Source organism: Entelurus aequoreus, linkage group LG01, assembly GCF_033978785.1.
Source record: "Entelurus aequoreus isolate RoL-2023_Sb linkage group LG01, RoL_Eaeq_v1.1, whole genome shotgun sequence".
Classification (NCBI taxonomy): domain Eukaryota; kingdom Metazoa; phylum Chordata; class Actinopteri; order Syngnathiformes; family Syngnathidae; genus Entelurus; species Entelurus aequoreus.
This window is the reverse complement of record NC_084731.1, coordinates 18,808,063-18,815,562: the sequence shown is the minus strand read 5'-3', so window position 1 is coordinate 18,815,562 and position 7,500 is coordinate 18,808,063.

Genomic DNA, 7,500 nt, shown 5'->3' with positions numbered 1-7,500 from the left:
AAATTTTAATTCTGTCTCTGTTTAATTCCTTGCTTCTTGTCTTGTTTAATAGATGTCAGGGAAAGTCCAAATAAAAGAGGAGGCGTACAATCTTTCGCCAGAGCGTGATGGAGACTGTACAGTCCAGACGTCTCTCCTCAATTGAGCCAAATTTAATTCTGTCTCTGTTTAATTCCTTGCTTCTTGTCTTGTTTAATAGATGTCAGGGAAAGTCCAAATAAAAGAGGAGGCGTACAATCTTTCGCCAGAGCGTGATGGAGACTGTGCAAGAGTACAGTCCAGACGTCTCTCCTCAATTGAGCCAAATTTTAATTCCGTCTCTGTTTAATTCCTTGCTTCTTGTCTTGTTTAATAGATGTCAGGGAAAGTCCAAATAAAAGAGGAGGCGTACAATCTTTCGCCAGAGCGTGATGAAGACTGTACAGTCCAGACGTCTCACCTCAATTGAGCCAAATGTTAATTCTGTCTCTGTTTAATTCCTTGCTTCTTGTCTTGTTTAATAGATGTCAGGGAAAGTCCAAATAAAAGAGGAGGCGTACAATCTTTCGCCAGAGCGTGATGGAGACTGTGCAAGAGTACAGTCCAGACGTCTCTCCTCAATTGAGCCAAATTTTAATTCTGTCTCTGTTTAATTCCTTGCTTCTTGTCTTGTTTAATAGATGTCAGGGAAAGTCCAAATAAAAGAGGAGGCGTACAATCTTTCGCCAGAGCGTGATGAAGACTGTACAGTCCAGACGTCTCACCTCAATTGAGCCAAATGTTAATTCTGTCTCTGTTTAATTCCTTGCTTCTTGTCTTGTTTAATAGATGTCAGGGAAAGTCCAAATAAAAGAGGAGGCGTACAATCTTTCGCCAGAGCGTGATGGAGACTGTGCAAGAGTACAGTCCAGACGTCTCTCCTCAATTGAGCCAAATTTTAATTCTGTCTCTGTTTAATTCCTTGCTTCTTGTCTTGTTTAATAGATGTCAGGGAAAGTCCAAATAAAAGAGGAGGCGTACAATCTTTCGCCAGAGCGTGATGAAGACTGTACAGTCCAGACATCTCACCTCAATTGAGCCAAATGTTAATTCTGTCTCTGTTTAATTCCTTGCTTCTTGTCTTGTTTAATAGATGTCAGGGAAAGTCCAAATAAAAGAGGAGGCGTACACTCTTTCGCCAGAGCGTGATGGAGACGGCGCAAGAGTACGGTCCAGACGTCTCTCCTCAATTGAGCCAAATTTTAATTCTGTCCCTGTTTAATTCCTTGCTTCTTGTCTTGTTTAATATATGTCAGGGAAAGTCCAAATAAAAGAGGAGGCGTACAATCTTTCGCCAGAGCGTGATGAAGACTGTACAGTCCAGACGTCTCACCTCAATTGAGCCAAATGTTAATTTTGTCTCTGTTTAATTCCTTGCTTCTTGTCTTGTTTAATATATGTCAGGGAAAGTCCAAATAAAAGAGGAGGTGTACAATCTTTCGCCAGAGCGTGATGAAGACTGTACAGTCCAGACGTCTCACCTCAATTGAGCCAAATTTTAATTCTGTCTCTGTTTAATTCCTTGCTTCTTGTCTTGGTTAATAGATGTCAGGGAAAGTCCAAATAAAAGAGGAGGCGTACAATCTTTCGCCAGAGCGTGATGGAGACTGTGCAAGAGTACAGTCCAGACGTCTCTCCTCAATTGAGCCAAATTTTAATTCTGTCTCTGTTTAATTCCTTGCTTCTTGTCTTGTTTAATAGATGTCAGGGAAAGTCCAAATAAAAGAGGAGGCGTACAATCTTTCGCCAGAGCGTGATGAAGACTGTACAGTCCAGACGTCTCACCTCAATTGAGCCAAATTTTAATTCTGTCTCTGTTTAATTCCTTGCTTCTTGTCTTGGTTAATAGATGTCAGGGAAAGTCCAAATAAAAGAGGAGGCGTACACTCTTTCGCCAGAGCGTGATGGAGACTGCACAAGAGTACGGTCCAGACATCTCTCCTCAATTGAGCCAAATTTTAATTCTGTCTCTGTTTAATTCCTTGCTTCTTGTCTTGTTTAATAGATGTCATCAATGTTTGGACCTGACACATGGTAACTAGTATTAATTTGCCCAGGTCTGGGGTAGAGGCTTGCCTGTTTTCTGCATATAGACCACCGAAAAAAGAGAAGACAGCAGCACTGAGCCATTTTCTAACCCCTAAATATGCAAGAGGGGATTATCAGAGAGTGCCAGGCGACGCTTTTAGGGACTTTGTTTCCGTGACACCGTGACGCTGGCTTTGTTTCCCTGACAGCGGGTGTGTGTGTGTGTGTACGTGTGTACGTGTGTGTGTGTGTGACATCCAGGCATCTGTTTCCTCCTGGAAAAGGTTAATTACATCTCTGCCGCCTGACTAGACGTGTGATGCATAATCACAAGCACTAATGAGACCTACAGTATGCATGTGTGCGCCAACGGACGACGTCTTTGTCTTTGGGTCCTCGGTGTGAATTGCGGCGCCCGACTGGATATCTTATCCACTTGTTTCAGGCTTGAAAGTCCATTGTCGGCGCGGCGATGAGACTCCAATATCCTCCCAACTTGCACAGTCAAGCAGGTGACAGCTGAAAGTGCACTGATGGTATTTGGCGGCAGACGCTCCCACAGGAGGACGTTAGTGGACGGGTGTGTGGCGCGGTTCGTGCGTTCGTAATTACGCCCCCCCCCCCGTCTATTAATGAGATGTTCCGGCGTCCGAGGAGGCGGAGGCGGATTCTCACAACCCCTGTTGCTCATCCTGACCCTTGACTCCTGTCTTCACGCTCCAGCGACGCTGCTGATTGAACAGCTGGTGCGAAAAACAAGATAGGGCTCCGGCGCGCCGTGGAGACATTTCGGAAACCGTTGGCTCGGTTTGTCAATAAGTTTGAGTTTAAGGCTAAGTCGATACGACGTCAGAGCTCTGCGGGCGGCTCGGGTTCACAACTCAGCGTGGAGCTGAGGAAAGAGCAATAGTGTGTGTCACTATAAAGTGCATTTGGTAATTACAAAGTATGGATGGTACTAAAAGTTTTTTTTCTTGCAAAGTTTTTCACTTTAACCTCTTAAGGCCCAAGCTTTTTGTTTGTTTTATTTCTCTTTGCTATTTGGGCTTATTGGACCCTAATTAGAATAAAAACTAAGAATCATATTTTGATATGATGTACTTAGTCCATAAGTACACAAACGTGTACACCATGTTTAGTGACATGCAAATTTAAATTTTTACACTTTTTTTCTCTCCAAATTCCATTGTTTGTTATACTCTTCTGACACCACCAGATGGCAGTATAAGTGTCCACATAAGCGGCCATAAGACCCCAATTCAGTAGTGTACACAATTTTGGAAATAAGAGCTAAAAGGTGCTGTCCATGTATGTGGCCGCCTAAGCCTTTAGAGGTAAAGTAGGGTTGAACGGTATACGTAAGGTACCACGATACTAATGAATTATATCCGGTACTATACCGCCACTAAAAAGTGACATTGCTGGTTTTACGAGCAGAGGAGCATGTTCGGCAGCGCACAATCTGCTATTTTTGTCCGTGATGTGTAATGTTTATTGTCTAAATGTACGGTCAGTAAAAAAATATTTCCCCACGGGCACCAATAAATCTGAATCTAAATCTAAAAATCTAACTATCTAACTAACTAACTATCTAACTAACTAACTAACTAACTAACTAACTAACTAACTAACTAACTAACTAACTAACTAACTAACCCCATGAATTACACATACCTTCTGGGGGAGGTAAAAAGGGCGAAAAGGCATAATATCATGAAGAAAAAGCCAAAATATTGATACTACCCGTCGTCGTCACGTCGTGACATTGCTGGTTTTACGAACAGAGGAGCATGTTCGGCAGCGCACAATCACAGAGTACTTACAAGCAGACACAGTGCTGTCATGTGTGATGTCTTTTTGCTATTTTTGTCCGTGATGTGTAATATTTATTGTCTAAATGTACGGTCAGTAAACAATTATTTCCCCATGGGCACCAATAAATCTGAATCTAAATCTAAAAATCTAACTAACTAACTAACTAACTAACTAACTAACTAACTAACTAACTAACTAACTGACAAACAAACCCCATGAATTACACATACCTTCTGGCGGAGTAAATAAGGGCGAAAAGGCATAATATCATGAAGAAAAAGCCAAAATATTGATACTACCCGTCGTCGTCACGTCGTGACATTGTTGGTTTTACGAGCAGAGGAGCATGTTCGGCAGCGCACAATCACAGAGTACTTACAAGCAGACACAGTGCTGTCATGTATGATGTCTTTTTGCTATTTTTGTCCGTGATGTGTAATATTTATTGTCTAAATGTACGGTCAGTAAACAATTATTTCCCCATGGGCACCAATAAATCTGAATCTAAATCTAAAAATCTAACTAACTAACTAACTAACTAACTAACTAACTAACTAACTAACTAACTAACTAACTAACTAACTAACTAACTAACTAACTAACTGACAAAAAACCCCATGAATTACACATACCTTCTGGCGGAGTAAATAGGGGCGAAAAGGCATAATATCATGAAGAAAAAGCCAAAATATTGATTCTACCCGTCGTCGTCACGTCGTGACATTGCTGGTTTTACGAGCAGAGGAGCATGTTCGGCAGCGCACAATCACAGAGTACTTACAAGCAGACACAGTGCTGTCATGTATGATGTCTTTTTGCTATTTTTGTCCGTGATGTGTAATATTTATTGTCTAAATGTACCGTCAGTAAACAATTATTTCCCCATGGGCACCAATAAATCTGAATCTAAATCTAAAAATCTAACTAACTAACTAACTAACTGAAAAACAAACCCCATGAATTACACATACCTTCTGGCGGAGTAAATAAGGGCGAAAAGGCATAATATCATGAAGAAAAAGCCAATATATTGATACTACCCGTCGTCGTCACGTCGTGACATTGCTGGTTTTACGAGCAGAGGAGCATGTTCGGCAGCGAACAATCACCAAGTACTTACAAGCAGACACAGTGCTGTCACTGTCATGTATGATGTCTTTTTGCTATTTTTGTCCGTGATGTGTAATGTTTATTGTCTAAATGTACGGTCAGTAAAAAAAAATTTCCCCACGGGCACCAATAAATCTGAACCTGAATCTAAAAATCTACAAATCTAACTAGCTAACTAACTAACTAACTAACTAACTAACTAACTAACTAACTAACTAACTAACTAACTAACTAACTAACTAACTAACTAACTAACTGACAAACAAACCCCATGAATTACACATACCTTCTGGCGGAGGTAAAAAGGGCAAAAAGGCATAATATCATGAAGAAAAAGCCAAAATATTGATACTACCCGTCGTCGTCACGTCGTGACATTGCTGGTTTTACGAGCAGAGGAGCATGTTCGGCAGCGCAAAATCACAGAGTACTTACAAGCAGACACAGTGCTGTCATGTATGATGTCTTTTTGCTATTTTTGTCCGTGATGTGTAATATTTATTGTCTAAATGTACGGTCAGTAAACAATTATTTCCCCATGGGCACCAATAAATCTGAATCTAAATCTAAAAATCTAACTAACTAACTAACTAACTAACTAACTAACTAACTAACTAACTAACTAACTAACTAACTAACTAACTAACTAACTAACTAACTAACTAACTGACAAACAAACCCCATGAAATACACATACCTTCTGGCGGAGTAAATAAGGGCGAAAAGGCATAATAACATGAAGAAAAAGCCAATATATTGATACTACCCGTCGTCGTCACGTCGTGACATTGCTGGTTTTACGAGCAGAGGAGCATGTTCGGCAGCGCACAATCACAGAGTACTTACAAGCAGACACAGTGCTGTCATGTATGATGTCTTTTTGCTATTTTTGTCCGTGATGTGTAATGTTTATTGTCTAAATGTACGGTCAGTAAAAAAATTATTTCCCCACGGGCACCAATAAATCTGAATCTAAATCTAAAAATCTAACTAACTAACTAAATAACTAAATAACTAACTAACTAACTAACTAACTAACTGACAAACAAACCCCATGAATTACACATACCTTCTGGCGGAGGTAAAAAGGGCAAAAAGGCATAATATCATGAAGAAAAAGCCAAAATATTGATATTACCCGTCGTCGTCACGTCGTGACATTGCTGGCTTTACGAGCAGAGGAGCATGTTTGGCAGCGCACAATCACGGAGTACTTACAAGCAGACACAGTGTGTAGACAGACAATGGAGAACGGACGCATTTTGGCCTAAAAACTAACGATAAAGGTGAAGTTATAACACTGAAAAGGTGATTTTGTCCAAAGTGCAGCCCAGGGGTTATTTATGACCTGCCGCTGCTCGTTTTTTTTGTTTCGTTTTCTTGCCTGAACGGCACAAAATTGTGAAAGCTAGAACCGCAATGGGTGGGCGCAGACCACCGCCAGGCCCTATCGCCCGATAGTTAAAAATATTTTAGAAAAAATCCTAAATACAAACCACTTTGTTCCTTATCCCATTTCTGACATTCCCTGAAAGTTTCATCAAAATTCGCCCAGTTATGTTGCAAAATAACTTACAAACTCGTTACCTAGATAACTAACTAACTGCCAAACAAACCCCAAGGATTACACATACCTTCTGGCGGAGGTAAAAAGAGCAAAAAGGCATAATATCATGAAGAAAAAGCCAAAATATTGATACTACCAACTGGGGTTGTACAGTATACCGGTACTAGTTTAGTATTGCGGTACTAATTAATCAAAAACGGTACTATACTCTGTTTGAAATGTACCGGTTCCCAACGGGTATGACGGCGCGTCGTCGTCACGTCGTGACATTGCTGGTTTTACGAGCAGAGGAGCATGTTCGGCAGCGCACAATCACAGAGTACTTACAAGCAGACACAGGGTGTAGACAGAAAAGGGAGAACGGACGCATTTTGGCCTAAAAACTATGAAGCTATAACACTGAAGAGGTGCTTTAAGACATGGCTTTGTCCAAAATGCAGCCCAGGGGTTATTCATGATCTGCCGCTGCTCGTTTTTTTTGTTTTTTGTTTTTTTTGATTGAATGGCACAAAATTGTGAAAGCTAGAACCGCAATGGGTGGGCGCAGACCACCGCCAGGCCCTATCGCCCGATAGTTTAAAATATTTTAGAAAAAATCCTAAATACAAATCACTTGTTCTTTATCTGGATCTACACCTGACATCCACTGTAATGATACCGAGTACAACAGTGTATCTAGTTGATACTACTATGATTACATCAACATTTTTTCGTTTTTTTTTTAAAAATTTATATGATGTTTATAAACTCAGGAAATACGTCCCTGGACACATGAGGACTTTGAATATGACCAATGTATGATCCTGTAACGACTTGGTATCGGATCGATAAGCCAATTTGTGGTATCATCCAAAACTAATGTAAAGTATCAAAGTACATAAGAATAAGTGATTATTACATTTTAACAGAAGTGTAGATAGAACATGTTAAAAGAGAAAGTAAGCAGATATTAACAGTAAATG